The sequence below is a fragment of the Scyliorhinus canicula genome, chromosome 14, assembly GCF_902713615.1.
Source record: "Scyliorhinus canicula chromosome 14, sScyCan1.1, whole genome shotgun sequence".
Classification (NCBI taxonomy): domain Eukaryota; kingdom Metazoa; phylum Chordata; class Chondrichthyes; order Carcharhiniformes; family Scyliorhinidae; genus Scyliorhinus; species Scyliorhinus canicula.
Genome location: NC_052159.1, coordinates 148512409 through 148530987, shown reverse-complemented (window position 1 = coordinate 148530987; position 18579 = coordinate 148512409). Strand labels below are relative to the sequence as shown.

General features: G+C 45.6%; 1 protein-coding gene across 3 annotated transcripts in view; it reads right to left on the bottom strand.

The window, feature by feature from the left end:
• LOC119977701 (kelch-like protein 1) overlaps window positions 1–18579 on the bottom strand; it is a 358199-nt gene that overhangs the window by 231378 nt on the left and 108242 nt on the right. The gene's annotated exons all lie outside the window — the stretch shown is intronic.

The following is an 18579-nucleotide window of genomic DNA, read 5'->3' as shown; positions in this document are numbered from 1 at the left end:
TGTGTGCGCATGTATGGGGGTGTGTGCGTACATGGACTTGTGTTACGATAGTCAGGACATCTGTTTACCTATTCTAATTTTTGCAATTCTACACTTGAGTAAGTTTGTAGCACAACTGAAAATAACCCTTTGCTTATTTCAACTCTAGAAAACCTGTCCCATGTTATTTGCAATTGGTATGTAAACAGTTAAGTACATACACTGAATTGGCACAGTCATACTTATAAATTACAACAAAAATCCTGTTACGGAGGGGGAAAGGGGAGCATCGCAGCCTTCTTTTTCATAGGTAGATTCATAGATTCCCCACAGAGTAGAAAACCATTCAGCCCATCGTGTTTGCACCAACACTCTGAAAGAGCACCCTACCCAGGCCCATTCCCCCACCCAATCCCTGTAACCCCCACCTAACTGTTTGGACACAAAGGGGCAATTTAGCATGGCCAATCCACCTAACCTGCACATCTTTGGGGGGTTGTGGGAGGAATCCGCAGCACCCGGAGGAAACCCACGCAGACACGGGGAGAGCGTACAAACTCCACACAGTCACCCGAGGCTGGAATTGAACCCTGGTCTCTAGCGCTGTGAGGCAGCAGTGCTAACCACTGTGCCGCTGTGCCACCCTTCTTCAGCTGCTTGTAACACAATGTCCAATATTAAGATGGAATGCCTTACTCGGGTAAATAAATGTGCCACATGAGAAACCACAGAGCATTCTGTTTGTGACAAAAATGCAGACAAATTGAAGTACATTGTTCTGTACATTACTTTGCTTAGCGGTTGTTGTTTTTCGTCGTTGCTGCTTCTTCAGGATGATCGATTATTTTATTAGCAAAGACTCCAACATACATGGTATTCTGTCTTGAGAAGGCAGAAGAATTGCACATGACTTTTAACAGCAGGTCTTCATTATCGAGCAGAAACTGCACTTTGATGCTGCAAATGTTTTCCTATTAAATTGAACAGTGTAAATTATTCAATTAAAATCATCTTATATCATCACGTGCCCCAAAGTACAGAAGGTTATTCAAACAAATGCTTGCTTGTGATCATCTCCAGTCTATCGCAGTTGATATACAAATGATATAAATTCAGAAATTATACAACTGCATGTTTTAGCTTGTCATTGGTTTCAGGAGGATTCACGTTGAAAAGTGGCGAACTCCTTTAAAATATATAGAATGATGGTGGCAGTGTAACTCACTTACTGCTCAGGGTATGTTCAATACAGGTGGGCTGACTTCAGTCTTTCCGCTGCCCTTAAAAGAAAGACTTATATTTATTTTGGCCGGGATTTTCCAGCCATTCCCGCTGGTGGGAACTTCTGGCCCAGCCCGCGGTGATCCGTTGCCGTGGGTTCCCAGGTGGCAGGGGGGGCAAACAGCGGGAAACCCAGTTCTCAGTGAGGGGACACGAGAACCCGCTGCCGGCCAATGGCGGGCTTCCACCACCGTGAAACACAACCATTGTCCTTTCAATGACCTCAGGATGGCCTGGACCTCAGGTAGGGCTGGTTTAGCTCAGTGGGCTACACAGCTGGTTTGTGATGCAGAACAAGGCCAGCAGCGCGGGTTCAATTCCCGTACCAGCTGAGAATTCTGAATTCTCCCTCTGTGTCCCCTGTAATGACCTCCAATTAGCATTATTGGTTGGCCAATTGGAGTATGAGCTCCCTCAATGATAGCTCATTGAGGGGGCCCATATAAGCACCTGTGTAGGCTTTGTGAGCAGTCTTAAGTTGACTGGAATGTTAACAGCACTGTTTGGAGCTGCTCTTGCATCTAGTTATTGACAATAAATATTGGTGTGGTGACGGGACTCCTGCGGATTAGTACATCCCCAAACAGGCACTGGAATGTGGTGACTAGGGGCTTTTCACAGTAACTTCATTGCAGTGTTAATGTAAGCCTACTTGTGGCAATAAAGGTTATTTATTTTATTTAGGATGGTTTAAGGTGCTTCACAGACAATTAAGTACATTTTTACCCTTCTAATGTAGGAAACATGGCAGCCATTTTGTGTACAGCAAGCTCCCACACACAAGAATATAAATATGAGCAGATAATTTTGCGATTGGTTAAAAGTATTTCATTCCCAAATTTGCATATTATTTGGGGAGAAAGCGATTGAATAAGTAAGCGTAATTGTCACCTGACCTGCACTTTTGTTTTTACAAATAGAGTTTTGCATCGATGCTGAGCCACTAAATAAAACTCCATCTTATCAATAATTGCCGCAGTGCAATAAAAATGGGCACCGTACGGACTTTGTGGCACATGAAAATTTGGGAGTATTTGCAAATGCAGCAAATGATAGGTTAAAGTTTAATTAGTCTAACTGCAACAGAGCTCTGTACATCTGGATATATATTAAGAATTCTGGTATGCATGCAATCCACAATCCCATGATTTTCCATTCATTAATTTTAAGGCCTGCAGATTAGTTATGCACTTCACCGATATTTCGCCCTATCCCATGACAGAAAGATGATAATTTGCCCCAATTGGTGTGTTCACCACCAAGCAACAATTCGCAAAACAGATAAAGCGTTGATTCGTCCAAACAAATCTGCACAAAAAACACGAATGGGAAGAAATAATGCTTAAACTATAAAGGCAGGCAAAAATGTTAATAATATGTATAGTTCTGTTCTCCGACCCTCAAGGGAGGCATTGAAGCCCTGAGGAAAGTGCAGAAGAGAACCATGACACTACTCCCTCACGTCAGAGCATTGATTTACAAGGAATAGCTGGCAAAGCATAGGTTTGTCAACCTTAAAAGGAGATGAATCACAAGTGACTTTGTACAGTTTTATTAGTAACTGGTCAAAAAAAGCTACCTCAGGTATTTGGCTGAAAAATCAAGCTGAAAAATGCAGGAGGCTAAAGAACACACATTCAAATCAGTGTGAGGCAAATTATGGATGAATGTCAAGTGGTTCCTTGTACAAAGGAGGGTGATCTACATGTAGAATGGACTTCAAGGATGAAGGGACAGGGCTTGCAAACAAGAGCTAAATGTGGGGCGCGATTCTCCGCTCCCCACGCCGGGTGGGAGAATCACGGGAGGGCTGGGCAAATCACGACACGCCGCCCTGGCACCCCCCGTGATTCTCCCACACCCAAAATGGCGTGTCGCGGAATCGCCGCTCGCCGTTTTTCACGCCAACCGGTGATTCTCCGGCCCGGATGGGCCGAGCGGCCTGACGTTCCCGACCTGTTCACGCCGGAGGCAACCACACCTGGTCGCTGCCGGCATGAACATAGCGCAAAAGGTAAGTTTGGGGCCTGTGGGGGCGGAGAGGGGATCGAGCACCACGGCAATGCTCAGGAGGGGCCGGCGTCTCCAAGAGACGCACTCTTTCCCCTCCGCCGCCCTGCAAGATCAAGCCGCCACGTCTTGCGGGGTAACGGAGGGAAAGACGGCAACCGCGCATGTGCGGGTTGGAGCCGGCCAACCTGCGCATGCGTGGCTGACGTCACTTAGGCGCCGCCGTCGCGTCATTCTCGGCGCGCCGCTTTGACGCAAGCGTCAAGGCCCGGGGGCTGAGTTTCTCAAAACGCCACTCCTAGCCCCCGGGGGGGGGGGGGGGGGGGGGGGGTGGAGAATAGGGGGCGAGGAGCGGCCTCCGATGCCATCGTGAAACTCAGCCGAGTTCACAACGGCTTTCGCGATGCCACACGGCATCGGAGAATCGCGCCCGTGAAGTGGAGAGGAATTTTACTTTATTTCCTGCATAACAGGGAAAACAAAGGAAGAATGAAATGTTTGTAAAATATTGTTCACAACCGCCAGACACCTCAAAGCATTTCGCAACAAGTGAAGTATTTTGGAAGTGTGGTCACTGTGTGGAAATGTAGCAGCCAATTTGAGCACAGCAAGCTCCTACAAATGTAATAATGACCAGATTATGCGTTTTAGTGACATTGATTGAGGGATAAATATTGTCCAGGACACCAAGAATAACTCCTCTGCTTTTCTTCAAAATAGTGCCATGGGATCTTTTACATCCACCCACACTGATGTAAGATTGTACGTTTCTCATGAAGAAGTCCAGAGGTTGGTAAAGGTGAACAAGAACTATTTATAAATAGCACATAACTATTTACATCATACACAAGATAGAGTCTTGAACAGGTGTTATCTTCATGCTGACTTTTACCATGATGTGGAGATGCCAGCATTGGACTGGGTTGGGCACAGTAAGAAGTCTTCCAACACCAGGTTAAAGCCCAACAAGTTAGTTTGGAATTACTAGCTTTCGGAGCCGCAGCTCCTTCATCACTCAGCTGATGAAGGAGCAACGCTCCGAAAGCTAGTGATTCCAAACAAACCTGTTGGACTTTAACCTGGTGTTGTAAGACTTCTTACTGTGGCTTTTACCAGGCTCACCTACACAGTCCAGTACTCCCATTTTCCCCTTTGCATCATACTGCTTCCCCGGTCCCACATTAATCCTTACAACCCCAACCATCCTAATACTACTCCATCAGCCAGATGGGTGATGCACAATCAATGGACACGAAACGTAGGTATAGTCCGAAAAGAAAGGCTTCAATCAGCAAGAAGTGTGCCCAGCAGCAGGAGTACAGAAATGACCTGGCTGCTGGGGAGCACGGGTTCTTATACCCCGCATCATAGGCGGAGCTACCTTCCTCTCGACCAATGAGAATACAGAGGACAAAATACTTGGGCCAATAAGCAGCGAGCCCTCTGCACCAATGGCAGCTCACACTCCCAGGTACTGTAACACCCCTAATCATACTACCACAATGGGCCTTCGGTTTAATGTCTCCCCCACAAAAGACTACTTCAGTACTGCAAATGTGTGTCAGCCTTGTATGGATCAGGTAGATTGGAAAGAGGCTCGAGTGGAACATCAACATCTGCATGAGCCGGTTGTGCCAAATAACCTGTTTGGATTCCTCGTCTCCTGTGTTATCCCATGTGATCCTGTGCAATTGTACATAAATCAGCACATTGTAGGTTGCACCTTGGGCCTTCCTAATTTATAAGGCATGGGCTCTTCACTGGATAATCTCGGTCGGTGTTCGGGAAAACGATAAAAGCACAATTATTTGTCCAACAAAATGCAGAGAGTGAAGGATAGATATATAATACAGATTAAAGTGTGAAAAATCAATCCCAGTCACTTAGCAGTGTGGTCTCCAGACATGATTGATTGGAGAACTATCAACCACCATCGCTCTAGCAGGCGATAGCAGTGCCAGTTTATTTGTGATTTTTCTTCCCATTGCAGGAGCTTCAATATCTTCAACAATAAGACACTCTTATCTTAATTCCACTCAGATCAGTTTAACTGAGGCACATATATTACCCCAAAAGTTGTAGATTTGAGTGACTGACAGGTTAAATCAACAGTAACCCTCTGTTGTATGCGGAATTGAAGAAATTGTACGTTCCTACGGACATGGCTAATCTCCTCTTCTCAAGCCGTCAGGTTGAAGCACTCGGGCAAAATTTGTCCTCGCCCTCATTGCAATGGAATGAAACCGCTGCTGGTTTTAAAATGCTTTCTGTGACAGGATGCAAAATGGCGTCCGCTGAATCAAAAGTAGCCAGTATGATTCATGTTCTGTCACACACTCAAGCACTCCTTAAAACTACTTTCTCCCCCTGAATCTTCCACCACAGTCTCTTATCCCTCTGTGAGGTGTTTTGGGATGCTAAAGGATCTATGTGAATGCTTTATGCTCACCAAGGATGGCAGTGAAGTTAAAAGACATAAACTGAGTGGGAGTGTGAACTAGGCCACTGGATACAGACCATATGAAAACTTAAATTGGGAATTTTAATCCAACTCAGTACCATTGTAAAATAATATTAAATCATTAGACTGGAAACTCAAGTGACTTCATCCGAACAAGAGGCTTCTAAATCTATAATCATGTTGATAATAACCTTGAAAGACAGTTACATTTATTACATATTGCACTGAGAAGCAACATTATTGTTGTGCTTTCAATATCCGAGTTGCCCCAAGGTCTCATCTATCTTGAAATATCCGGCTCAATGTTTTTCAATATACCCTCTACTAAAACTTTATACAAGCCATAAACAGGAAGTAATAGTGTAGCAATTTAGCATGTTTCATTTGTGAACATTTTTCGATCTTCTTCTACAGCACAGCAATAACACCTCTTGACCAATTACAAGCATGTGGTACCACGGCTGCTCCGCTAACATTTTTATTAAAGTTGAAAATGAAAAAGAGTCCATGTGTCCGGGGTATACAGAGCAAAGGGTAAACAAATGACCGAACTGCACCAGAAAAGAAAATCACTTCACATGGACATAAATAAGGAAACTGTGGAGACGGAGATTTGGTCCATCAAGCCCAATTGCTTTTTCCTCAGCTATGGTTGGACTTTGACTCACCACCTAGCACTGATAGAATGCTCTTTATAAATATTCCCTTATTCCTCAAGATGATCAAGAGAACGTTCCAGATTTTCTTGTCCCCCCATCCCTGCATTCTGTATTAACCTCGTTCCCTCCAACCGAGGTTCCCACAAGAATCACTATTCACAATTTGAATCTTTCACTTTATACTTAACCTTGCACCCTCCATGATATTCCAAACCACATATTAGGGATATACGAGCATGAGAATTGGGAGTAAGAGTTTACCATCCAGCCTCTTGAGCCAACACAACCATTCATCTGCTCACTTTCCCGCCCACTCCCCATTTATTTGATTCCCTGAGAGACCAAAAATCTGCCTCCCTTATCACTGAATATACTCAATGATGGAGCGACCATAGTCTTCTGGGGTAGAGAATTCCAAAGATTCACAACCCTCTGAGTGAAGGAATTTCTCCTCATCTTTGTACTAAATGATTGACCCCTTATCTTGTGGCTGTGCCCTCATGTTCTAGATTCCCCAGTCAGGGAAAACAAAACGTAGCCAGTTAACTTCATGAGACCTTCACTCGGTGACCCACTCTAAAGTTGGAGCTTGAGATTGCACTGTGTGAGACCCAATAAGTGTGCGACAGAAAGACTTTAAGCAGACTATTCTGAAGAGTTGTTTGTGTTAAACATATGACAGGGAATAACAGTGGACAGGAGCCTAAATAAGAGGGTGACTCAAGATACAATAAAACACATAAAACATATAGGCCTGTAGTCACATGTAGGCCAGGCCAGGTGAGGACGGTAGATTTTCATCCCCAAAGGGCATTAGTGAACTAGATGGATTTTTATAACAATCAACAATCGTCATCTTCAGACTTTTAATTCCAGGGGCGGGATTCTCCGACCCCCTCGCCAGCTCCCGTATTCTCCGGCGCCGGTTTTTGGGAGGGGGCAGGGATCACACCGCGCCGGTCGGGGGCAATTGGCAGCGGCCCCACGGCAATTCTCCGCACCGCGATGGGCCGAGAGGCCGTCGGTTCCTGGCCAGTCCCGCCAGTGTGAATTGGACTTGGTCCCACTCGGCGGGACCTGGCTGGTAGGCCGTCTGGTGTGGTGGTCCTCGGGGGGGGGGGGGGGGGGGGGGAACCGGCCCCGGAGGGGGCCCCCACAGTGGCGTAGCCCGGGATCAGGGTCCACCAATCTGCAGGCGGGCCTGTGCCGTGGGGGCACTCCTTCCTTCTGCGTGGCCTCTGTAGGGCTCCGCCATGGCCAGCGCAGAGAAGACATCCCCCTGCGCAAGCGCTAGAATACGCTGGCTGGTCTGCACATGCGCGGAACCACGCCAGTGGTTCTATGCATGCGCTAACCCGCGCCAGCCCTTCGGAGCTGGTTGGTGTGGCGCCAACCCCTCCGCCGCCGGCCTTGCCCCCGGAAGTGCGAAGGATCCCGCAACTTGCGGTCGGCCCGACGCCGGAGTGGTTCGCGCCATTTTTACACCATTGTCGGGCCATCACAGGGAGTCAGGAGAATCCCGCTTCATATGGCTATCGTAGGCCTCAAACCCAGATTTGCAGAGCATTGCCTGGGTCTCTATTTATTCGACCAGTGACAATGCAATTATGCTGTCACCACCTCCCTCAAAGTATAAGCTGTACAGTCCGTTTGCATAAAGTTCATAGAATAGAATCATAGAATTTACAGTATAGAAGGAGGCCCCTTGGACCATCGAGTCTGCACCGGTTCTTGGAAAGAGCACCCACTTAAGCTCACGCCTCCACCCCATCCCCGTAAACCAGTAACCCCACCTAACCTAAGGGCAACTTAGCATGGCCGATCCACCTAACCTGCACATCTTTGGACTGTAGGAGGAAACCGGAGCACCGAAACCCATGCAGACATGGGTAGAAGGTGCAGACTCCGCACAGACAGTGAGCCAAGCTGGAAATCGAACCTGGGACCCTCGAGCTGTGAAGCAACTTGCTGAATTTGCTGAACAAATGATAACATTGCACCAATAGAAACAAAGTTTACCTGCTCCTGCATGCTGCAATTAACTATCTCATTTTGTCTGATATTCAGAGACATGTGGAATTTATGTAGAATGTCAGACATGGGTGATATTCGCAGACTGAAAAAAATTACAGAATGTATTGGACACAATTCAGGTTGAATCTGGCTTTTAAGATGAAGAAACTGAGAGGAATTGTTAAATAAACAATTCATTAATATCCTGCTGATAGGAAACTCCAAATCAACTCCAAATGCAACAAAAGATGACTGTCAGCGGGTAATCAAGTATGGAATTAGTTCCAAAGGTGATATTCCCTTCCCTTGTTAACGTTTATCCTGCCAATTTAGAATGCGGTCTCTATTTAACCAGATGCATCTGCTGCTGAGGAATATTATGTTGATAGAAATATTTGTTTTGGTAAAAGTTGCTCACACTTTGAGCATCAAGGTGCAAACCTGAAGAGGAGAGGGATACCATCACAGCAAGGAGGTAGATAATGGATTTGGAAATTAGCATTTGTTAGAAGTCTCTTTTTTTTAACTCGCACATGTTGAGGAAGGCGTTGGAAAGAGCATCTGATCCTGGTGCAAAAAAATCCTTTGAACTCACACAGTGAATCCATCAGGTTGCTGTACATGCCAGGAATACAGGCAATTGACTAGTTCGACTTCAAGATCAACTTTCATATATTCAATTTACTGAACTTAATACTCTGGATTTAACAAAAGCTATGGCTGCATGGTTATAATCTTAAATCATACCCATAGGGGATCTTCTAAAGGTCATGGAAAAAAATTCAAGCACACTCATCTTCAAATACCGATGTACAATTTGCAGTCCATTGGAAAATATGTTGTTCTGAACATACACCATTTTATTATTACCCTACAGCTTGATATGATTTGTGTCTTTCTTCAAAGACCTGTCATTTCCGAAACCACAAGCACTCATTAAACAAAAAGCAATTGCTACCCTGAGATCTAGAGAACTTTTAATGAGCTAGTTTTCCAATGTGAAACTCTGGGCAATTTTTGTTGGATACAGTGAGATTTTCTTGTACCTCAAGCCTTTCATCAATTGAAGGATTTCAAGGGACAGGATCAGAGAAAAAGATCAATTTCACTGCTTTCAGGGAAGCCCACCAGCTCATCTAAGTTGAGAACTTCATATCAAAGAAAAGTTTGCGTTTTGAGGTCTCCTAACAATCCATTGTTATGGAAAAAGAGACAGAGGCAAAGTGTGAAATAATACACATTGTGCAGAGTGAGATCATTTAGGTTTTTTTGTGGACAAGTGAAGGCGCTGCTGACTGATCCTTTTCATTATTCATTGTCTGGATGTCAGTGTCGCTAGTGTTGGCCATTCCTAATTGCCATGCGAAGGCGATGGTGGTGGGCCATCTTCTCCAAAATCTGGGAACATTTCAACACAACTGAATGGCTTGTTAGGCAGTGAAAAGTGAACCGTGTTGATATGGGAAGGAAGTCACAGGCATGTCAGACTGGGTAAGGATCGCAGACTTCCTTCCCTGAAGGGAATTAGTGAACTAACTTCTTTTTAAAGCAATAATCAGGTGGCTTTATGATCATGCTTCGCGATGAAACAATAACTGCTTGGCTATTATCTATTTGAATAAACTGAATTTAAATTCTCAATCTCCCATGCTGTGTTCCATAAGAACTAGGAGCAGGAGTAGGCCATCTGGCCCCTCGAGCCTGCTCCGCCATTCAATGAGGTCATGGCTGATCTTTTGTGGACTCAGCTCCATTTTCCAGCCCGAACACCATAGCCCTTAATCCCTTTATTCTTCAAAAAACTATCTATCTTTATCTTAAAAACATTTAATGAAGGAGCCTCAACTGCTTCACTGGGCAAGGAATTCCATAGATTCACAACCCTTTGGGTGAAGAAGTTCCTCCTAAACTCAGTCATAAATCTACTTCCCTTTATTTTGAGGCTATGCCCCCTAGTTCTGCTTTCACCCGCCAGTGGAAACAACCTGCCCGCATCTATCCTATCTATTCCCTTCATAATTTTATATGTTTCTATAAGAAGTCCCCTCATCCTTCTAAATTCTAACGAGTACAGTCCCAGTCTACTCAACCTCTCCTCGTAATCCAACCCCTTCAGCTCTTGGATTAACCTAGTGAATCTCCTCTGCACACCCTCCAGCGCCAGTACGTCCTTTCTCAGGTAAGGAGACCAAAACTGAACACAATACTCCAGGTGTGGCCTCACTAATACCTTATACAATTGCAGCATAACCTCCCTACTCTTAAACTCCATCCCTCCAGCAATGAAGGACAGAATTCCTTTCACGTTCTTAATCACCTGTTGTACCTGTAAACCAACTTTTTGCGACTCATGCACTAGCACACCCAGATCTCTCTGCACAGCAGCATGTTTTAACATTTTATCATTTAAATAATAATCCCTTTTGCTGTTATTCCTACCAAAATGGATAACCTCACATTTGAATCAGACAATGATGGAACCTGACAATACAGAAGGAGATCAATTAGCTGACATACTTGTGCCAATTGTGAAAGAGCTTAGTCCCACACCTGTACATTAGTCATCTTCAGGGACATGTCCTATTATATTTTAAAAGTTCCTATGGAATCTAATTCTTCCAACTAAAACATCGCAGATCTTAATAGCCATCTGAGTGAAGACATTCTCCTAATTTCCCTCCAGTTTTATTTTTGTCAATTATTTGAAATCTTTGACAATTGGTTACCACAAACAACTTGTCAGAAGAAATGTTTTCTCCCTACTTAATTTATCAAATTTCCTTTTCATTTTGAACACTTCCATTTGATCACCCCCTTCTCCACGCTCGAAATATTCAGGTTCCCCATGACATTGGTCCAAGCCTCCAAACTACTCATCCAATAACAGAAACGCCACACTGCCAGACAGAATAAATCCTCCTGAAGTGGGTTTAGTCCATCTGATGATCAATGATGACATGATATGAAATCTATCATTCATATCATGGAGCATATTCTGATAAAGTTCTCTTGGTTGCAGACGGATTTCCTGTGGCAAGTCAAGTATCAGGAAGAGGTTGAGAAGAATGGGATTGTCAGGAAAAGCAATATATCTGTTTATTTAGAAAAATCACCAAGCAGAAAAATCATCTTTTTATTACTGAGCAATGCAAAACTCCAAGTTTGGTTGAGCTAAACATTTAGCTAAAAGAAATCAAACTAGGCTCACAATCAGGTAATCTTTCATCATCGGCAAAAGCAGAGATTCTATTTGAGCAAGATTTTATTTAAATTCCTAGTGGGGTCAGGACCAGATAGTTAATCTGCAATGGGCCAGATAAACTGAGGGAGATAAAAATACGAGCATGAATTTCCAGGGGCACATGGGATTTTCCGACTGACGATGGAAATTTCAGCGGAAAGTCCACTGACTCCTTGGAAAAGCACAGTGGATCCTGATCATTTCCCCTTTGTTCTTCTGTTCTGCCTCCCTGTACTGGCATTGGAAGAGGATTTTTAATTTCTTATATATTTAATAGCACCAGCTTCCCACTGGACATTTATCATGAATGCACTCATTATAAATCCATTTACTATTCCAACGCAAATAGTGCGCAGAAAAATAAACTTATTATTGCTGAGCAATTGCTGCTTGGTAGCTGATTATCGAGAGTAGACTGATTCATCTGTAATTGGCCAGGTTGGTGAGGTGACGGCATAGTGGTATTGTCACTGGACGACTAATCCAGAGATCCAGAGTGATGCTGTGGGGGTCTGGGTTCGAACCCCACCATGGCAGATGGTTAAACTTGTATTCAATAAAAATCTGGAACTTAAAGTCTAATAATGAGCAAATAAAAAAAAAAGCCCCATCTAGTTCACTAATGCCCTTTAGGGAAATCTGTCGTCCTTGCCTATGACTCCGACATGTGACTCCTCAAATCCACAGCAAAATAGCTGACCCTTAAATGCCCACTGAAATGGCCGAGTGAGCCATTTAGTTCAAGGGCAATTAGGGATGGGCAATAAATGCTGGCCCAGCTAGTGGCGTCCACATCTCACAAATGAATTTCCAAAGTTCCGTTTGTGGTCAGGACACGCCTGGGCAGATTGCCACATTGCTGGGTAGATGCCAGTGTCGTAGCTTTACTGGAACAGCTTGGGTGTTGATCCACATTGGCTATTTCTTCTTACCTATTATTTATTTTTATGTTGCTGTGTTCTAGCATTATATCAGAGTGGTCCTGTGGAATACATTCCACTTTTTAATCTTGGAGTTATGTTAGACTAATGGCCCTAAAGTTGCCTTGATCAGTTTAATCATCTGTATTATGGAACTGTTGTGTATTGTACTTGCAGGGTAAGAAGGCTGTGCTGGCTGGAGCACATGGTTTGAACACAATAATCAACAGAGGTTGATTAGATGGTCAAGTGGGCAAAGGCTAGGTCCAAACTGACCCTAAACTTGGAAAGTAGCCAATGACATCATGGGCTATCATGTGACACAACTCTTAAAGGGACCATGCAATAGCACAACAATAACAACCTAAGCATATAACATCCATCCCCCTTTACTTATAAGGTCCAACACAACAAATAAGCATCACATTTTTGCATAGTTATTTACACCAAAGAACAAAGAAATGTACAGCACAGGAACAGGCCCTTCGGCCCTCCAAGCCAGCGCCGACCATGCTGCCCATCTAAACTACAATCTTCTACACCTCCGGGGTCCATATTCCTCTATTCCCATCCTATTCATGTATTTGTCAAGATACTCCTTAAATGTCACTATCATCCCTGCTTCCACCACCTCCTCCGGCAGCGAGTTCCAGGCACCCACTATCCTCTGTGTAAAGAAATTGCCTCGTACATCTCCTCTAAACCTTGCCCTCGCACCTTAAACCTATGCCCCCGAGTAATTGACCCCTCTACCCTGGGAAAAAGTCTCTGACTATCCACTCTGTCTATGCCCCTCATAGTTTTGTAGACCTCTATCAGGTCGCCCCTCAACCTCCTTTGTTCCAGTGAGAACAAACCAAGTTTATTCAACCTCTCCTCATAGCTTATGCTCTCCATACCAGGCAACATCCTGGTAAATCTCTTCTGCACCCTCTCTAAAGCCTCCACATCCTTCTGGTAGTGTGGCGACCAGAATTGAACACTATACTCCAAGTGTGGCCGAACTAAGGTTCTATACAGCTGCAACTTTAATATACATTATTACACAATGGTAATGCAGTAATGCAGCGAATAGGAAAACAATCTGCTGGGCATCTATACTGCACTGGTTGTTCACACACTTCAGGGCTCGTCTCGACCCTGGACAGCATTGCAGTCTCTTTTGCAGATGGAAAGCTAGAAGCAGCAGGTGAGTCTTAAGCAATCTTCGCTTCAGTGGATTGACCAGAAGTCACAGTCAAATGATCTGGCTGTGTGGATGGTGTTTCCACTTGAAGTAGTTCTTCCATACACGGCACTGGCACATCCACATGTTTAGATGGCAGCTGATCTGCTTGTCGACTCCACACCAACTCCCATCTTCCGTTTGTACAATGCAAGAGATTGGAACAGTTTGAGCCAATACAGTTGCAGGAACCCACTTCTCCCTAGTGGTATAGCTGCGTGCCAACACTTGCTGTTCTTGTTTAAACAAACGTCTCGTTGAATTACCTTCTCTTCTCATTATCTGCGACTGCTGATTATGTTCTGCTGTCTCGGACATCGCGGTCCAGGCCACAGCGGAAGCCCCCCCCCGGGGTCAGACCCCCCCCCCCCCCCCCCCCCCCCCCCCCCTCAACCAGGCCGCCCCCAAAAGGATGCACGCCGAGGTCCCGCCCGGGTAAGACCACACGTGAACGGCGTCGGCGGGACTCGGATTTTTCTTGCAGCCACTCGGCCCCACTCGGGTGGGGGGCGCGACCGGCGCCGATGGCGCCGATTCTCCGCTCACCTCAGAATCAGCGGACCAGTGTCAGGGAAGAATCCCACCCGATAGATTCAAAAGGAGCTTCAGGGGGTAAAGAGGGTTCTTTGCTGTGACTAGTGGTGTTCCGCAGGGATCAGTGCTGGGACCTTTGATTTGGAGGAAAATGTAACTCATCTGATTAGTAAGTTTGCAGACGACACAAAGGTTGGTGGAATTGCAGATAGCAATGAGGACTGTCAGAGGATACAGCAGGATTTAGATTGTTTGGAGACTTGGGTGGAGAGATGGCAGACTGAGTTTAATCCGGACAAATGTGAGGTAATGCATTTTGGAAGGTCTAATACAGGTAGGGAATATACAGTGAATGGTAGAACCCTCAAGAGTATTGACAGTCAGAGAGATCTAGGTGTACAGGTCCACAGATCACTGAAAGGGGCAACACAGGTGGAGAAGGTAGTCAAGAAGGCACACGGCATGCTTGCCTTCATTGGCCGGGGTATTGAGTATAAGAATTGGCAAGTCATGTTGCAGCTGTATAGAACCTTAGTTAGGCCACACTTGGAGTACAGTGTTCAAATCTGGTCGCCGCACTACCAGAAGGATGTGGAGGCTTTAGAGAGGGTGCAGAAGTGATTTACCAGGATGTTGCCTGATATGGAGGGCAATAGCTATGAGGAGCGGTTGAATAAACTCGGTTTGTTCTCACTGGAATGGCGGAGGTTGAGGGGTGACCTGATAGAGGTCTACAAAATTATGAGGGGCATAGACAGAGTGGATAGTCAGAGGCCTTTCCCCAGGGTAGAGGGGTCAATTACTAGGGGGCATAGGTTTAAAGTGCGAGGGGCAAGGTTGAGTGTAGATGTACGAGGCAAGTTTTTTTACACAGAGTGTAGTGGGTGCCTGGAACTCGCTGCCGGAGGAGGTGGTGGAAGCAGAGACGATAGTGGCGTTTAAGGGGCATCTTGACAAATACATGAATAGGATGGGAAAGAGGGATACGGATTCAGGAAGTGTAGAAGATTGTAGTTTAGTCGGGCAGCATGGTTGGCACGGGCGTGGAGGGATGAAGGGCCTGTTCCTGTGCTGTACTTTTCTTTGTTCTTTGTTCTTATTTGGGGAATCAAACACACTGGGGGTGGGGGGGAGAACAATCTCGGAATAAGGGGCAGTTCATTTACAATTGAGATGAGGATAAATTCATTCATTCATTCAAAGGGTTGTGAAACTCTGAAATTCTCCATCGCAGAGAGATGTGGATGTTCCATCACTGCCTACATTTAAGGCTGAGATAGGCAGATCTTTGGTCTCTCAGGAGAATCAAAGGATATGGGGAGCGGCTAGGAACACCTATGATCTTATTGAACGGGCGCATGGGCTCAGTGGGTTGTATATTCTACTCCTGCTTTTGCCTCTTATGCTCTCTGAAACTCTGCCCTGCTTTCAAAGGCCTTTTAAAAGCCCCCCTCCAACCAATTGTCTTATCATCTCCCCCTCTCGGCCCTTTTGTTTGACTCTCTTATTTCTGTCTCTTCAATTTCTCCACGTTCCAGCTCTCGGAATTTTTTCTGTGTGTGAGGAATGCTGTAGAAGTGGGAACCATTGTTCGAAACTCCCTGGAATGTAGCACATGCTCTGAAAGTTGAATTGCTAGCTGGTGTTATGGTCTCTGGAGAAAATATTCTTTTAATAATTTAACAATTTTATCTTTTATTCACACCCGCTTTTATCTATTACTAAGTGTTCTTTTGTTGTTCTGCTGCTGATTTAACTTTCTATGAATCACTTAAGGTCTTTAGCTGTGCTCAAATCCAAGATCCTCTTTGTACTTCTAATATTCCTTTGAACCAGTTACAGCAAATTACTATAATCTTCCTTGTAGGGTTTTTGCTGCTTTTATTCTTCATTTTAGTTGGCCTATTCAGAATGCTTAATTAGTTGGTCCTCATTTATCTTACATTATGGGCTGGACTTTCTTATCGGGGCAGGGGTCTGGCTGACCGCTCCAAAAGAGGGGGCGACACTGGGTCTTGTGACCCTGGGCGGACATCTTGTAATTGGCAGCCTCTAATTGGCTGCTATCTGAGCGGCCATCCCTATCATGAAGAAGACTACTTGACCCCAGGAGCTGCAGAGTTGACAAAGGGTCTGCCACTCAGCAGTCTCAGGGGGAAACGGTGGAAGAAGTGGATGACGTGAAAGGCTGGTGTTCTCCAAACCAGTTAAGGTCTGGGGCATGTGCCAGTGTCAATCAGACAGACCCCAGAGCAAGGAGGTGGGTTGGGGGAGGGGGGGGGGGGGGGGGGGGGCTGTTGCGGAGGGGATGGGTGGGATGCAGGTTGGTGAAGGTAAACGGTGCTGTTGTTGCGGGGGGCGCCTATCACCAGCAGGGGGGTATCCTTGTGGAGCAAAGGCTGCCCACACAGGACAACACCCCCAACTCCTCCACAGGGAGGCCTCCATGGTTTACTGGCAAATTCCCACATGGGCAGAACTGGCAGGAAGAGGCCCTGAGCTGGCCACCTCGAGTGGCTCAATTAGCCTTTGGGTAGAAGGGTGCCACCTTCCCAGTACCTTGCAAGATGGCACACACACCCACACACCGTCAACTTTAACAGTGACAGCATCACAAAATCATTCACTGACTGTAAAATACTTTGGACCCCCTGAAGTTGTGAAAGGATGCCTTGCAAATGCAAGGCGTGTTTTCTAAATATACATTCTACGTACAATGTCAACATTAAAATCCCAAAAGTATCCAATCTCTTCCCCAACTGAGATGCATTTCATTAGTATATCACTGTTCATTATTTTGTAGTCTTTAACCAACCCTTTTGGGAATGCCGACTGAAATGTACACGGGGTAAAACATTGGATAAGCTTCAAAATCAGATGCAGGGATCACGATGCCTGCTTAACTCACCCCCGTTCACACTGATGCAGAGAAGATGTAAACTTCAGGCTATCTGTCCATGACAAAAATTGCCGCATGCAGGTTGCATTCCCCTCATCCCCCCCCCGTCTCCCCCACCAACTCACCTCCTTCAGCGTGCAGAGTGCGAAGCATATTGTTGAGTAGCTACACACCAGACTAGGGGACGCCATGAAAATCAAACCGTCTCCCTCCGTGTTTCTGGGATCGCAGAGGGGCCACTCCAGTGGGATCTGTTGTCCTTCCTCGGGGTAAGTGCATTCTTCCACCCAGCACTGCCACTCTGCCAATGCCCCTGCAGACTGCTCCGGAATGAAGGCATCCTGACTCTTGCCAGGATATAGAACATAGGACATAGAAAAATACAGCACAGAACAGGCCCTTCAGCACACGATGTTGTGCCGAACCTTTGTCCTAGATTAATCAATCATAGATTATCATAGAATTTACAGTGCAGAAGGAGGCCATTCGGCCCATCGAGTCTGCACCGGCTCTTGGAAAGAGCACCCTACCCAAGCACACACCTCCACCCTATCCCCATAACCCAGTAACCCCACCCAACACTAAGGGCAATTTTGGACACTAAGGGCATTTTATCATGGCCAATCCACCTAACCTGCACATCTTTGGACTGTGGGAGGAAACCGGAGCATCCGGAGGAAACCCACGCACACACGGGGAGGATGTGCAGACTCCACACAGACAGTGACCCAAGCCGGGAATCGAACCTGGGACCCTGGAGCTGTGAAGCAATTGTGCTATCCACAATGCTACGATATCTGGCATTGGTCTACACACCAGGTGTGCAGTCAGGATTGAACTTCTTTCCAATTGGGATGACGTGCGGTTGACGCAAAATGATGTGTGTGTTCAGCCACAGATTCGGGGAAGGCTGCAACACTACTGAAGCCACCTGAAATCATAGAATCCTTCGAGTGCAGAAGGAGGCCTTTCAGGCCATCGAGTTTACACCGACCCTCTGAAAGAGCACCCTATCTGGATTTGTTTATTTGTTTATTGTCACGTGTACCGAGGTACAGTGAAAAGTATTTTTCTGCGAGCAGCTCAACAGATCATTAAGTACATGAAAAGAAAAGGAAATAAAAGAACATACAGAACAGGGCAACACAAGGTACACAATGTAACTACATGAGCACCGGCATTGGATAAAGCATGCGCTATCTATGCCCACTCCCCTGCCCTATTCCCATGATCCCACCTAACCTGCACATCTTTGAACACTAACAGATAATTTAGCAAGGCCAAGCCACCAAAACCATTTTAGGCCAATCCATTTTTAAGCTATGGGAGAAACCAGAGCACCCAAAGGAAAACCCAT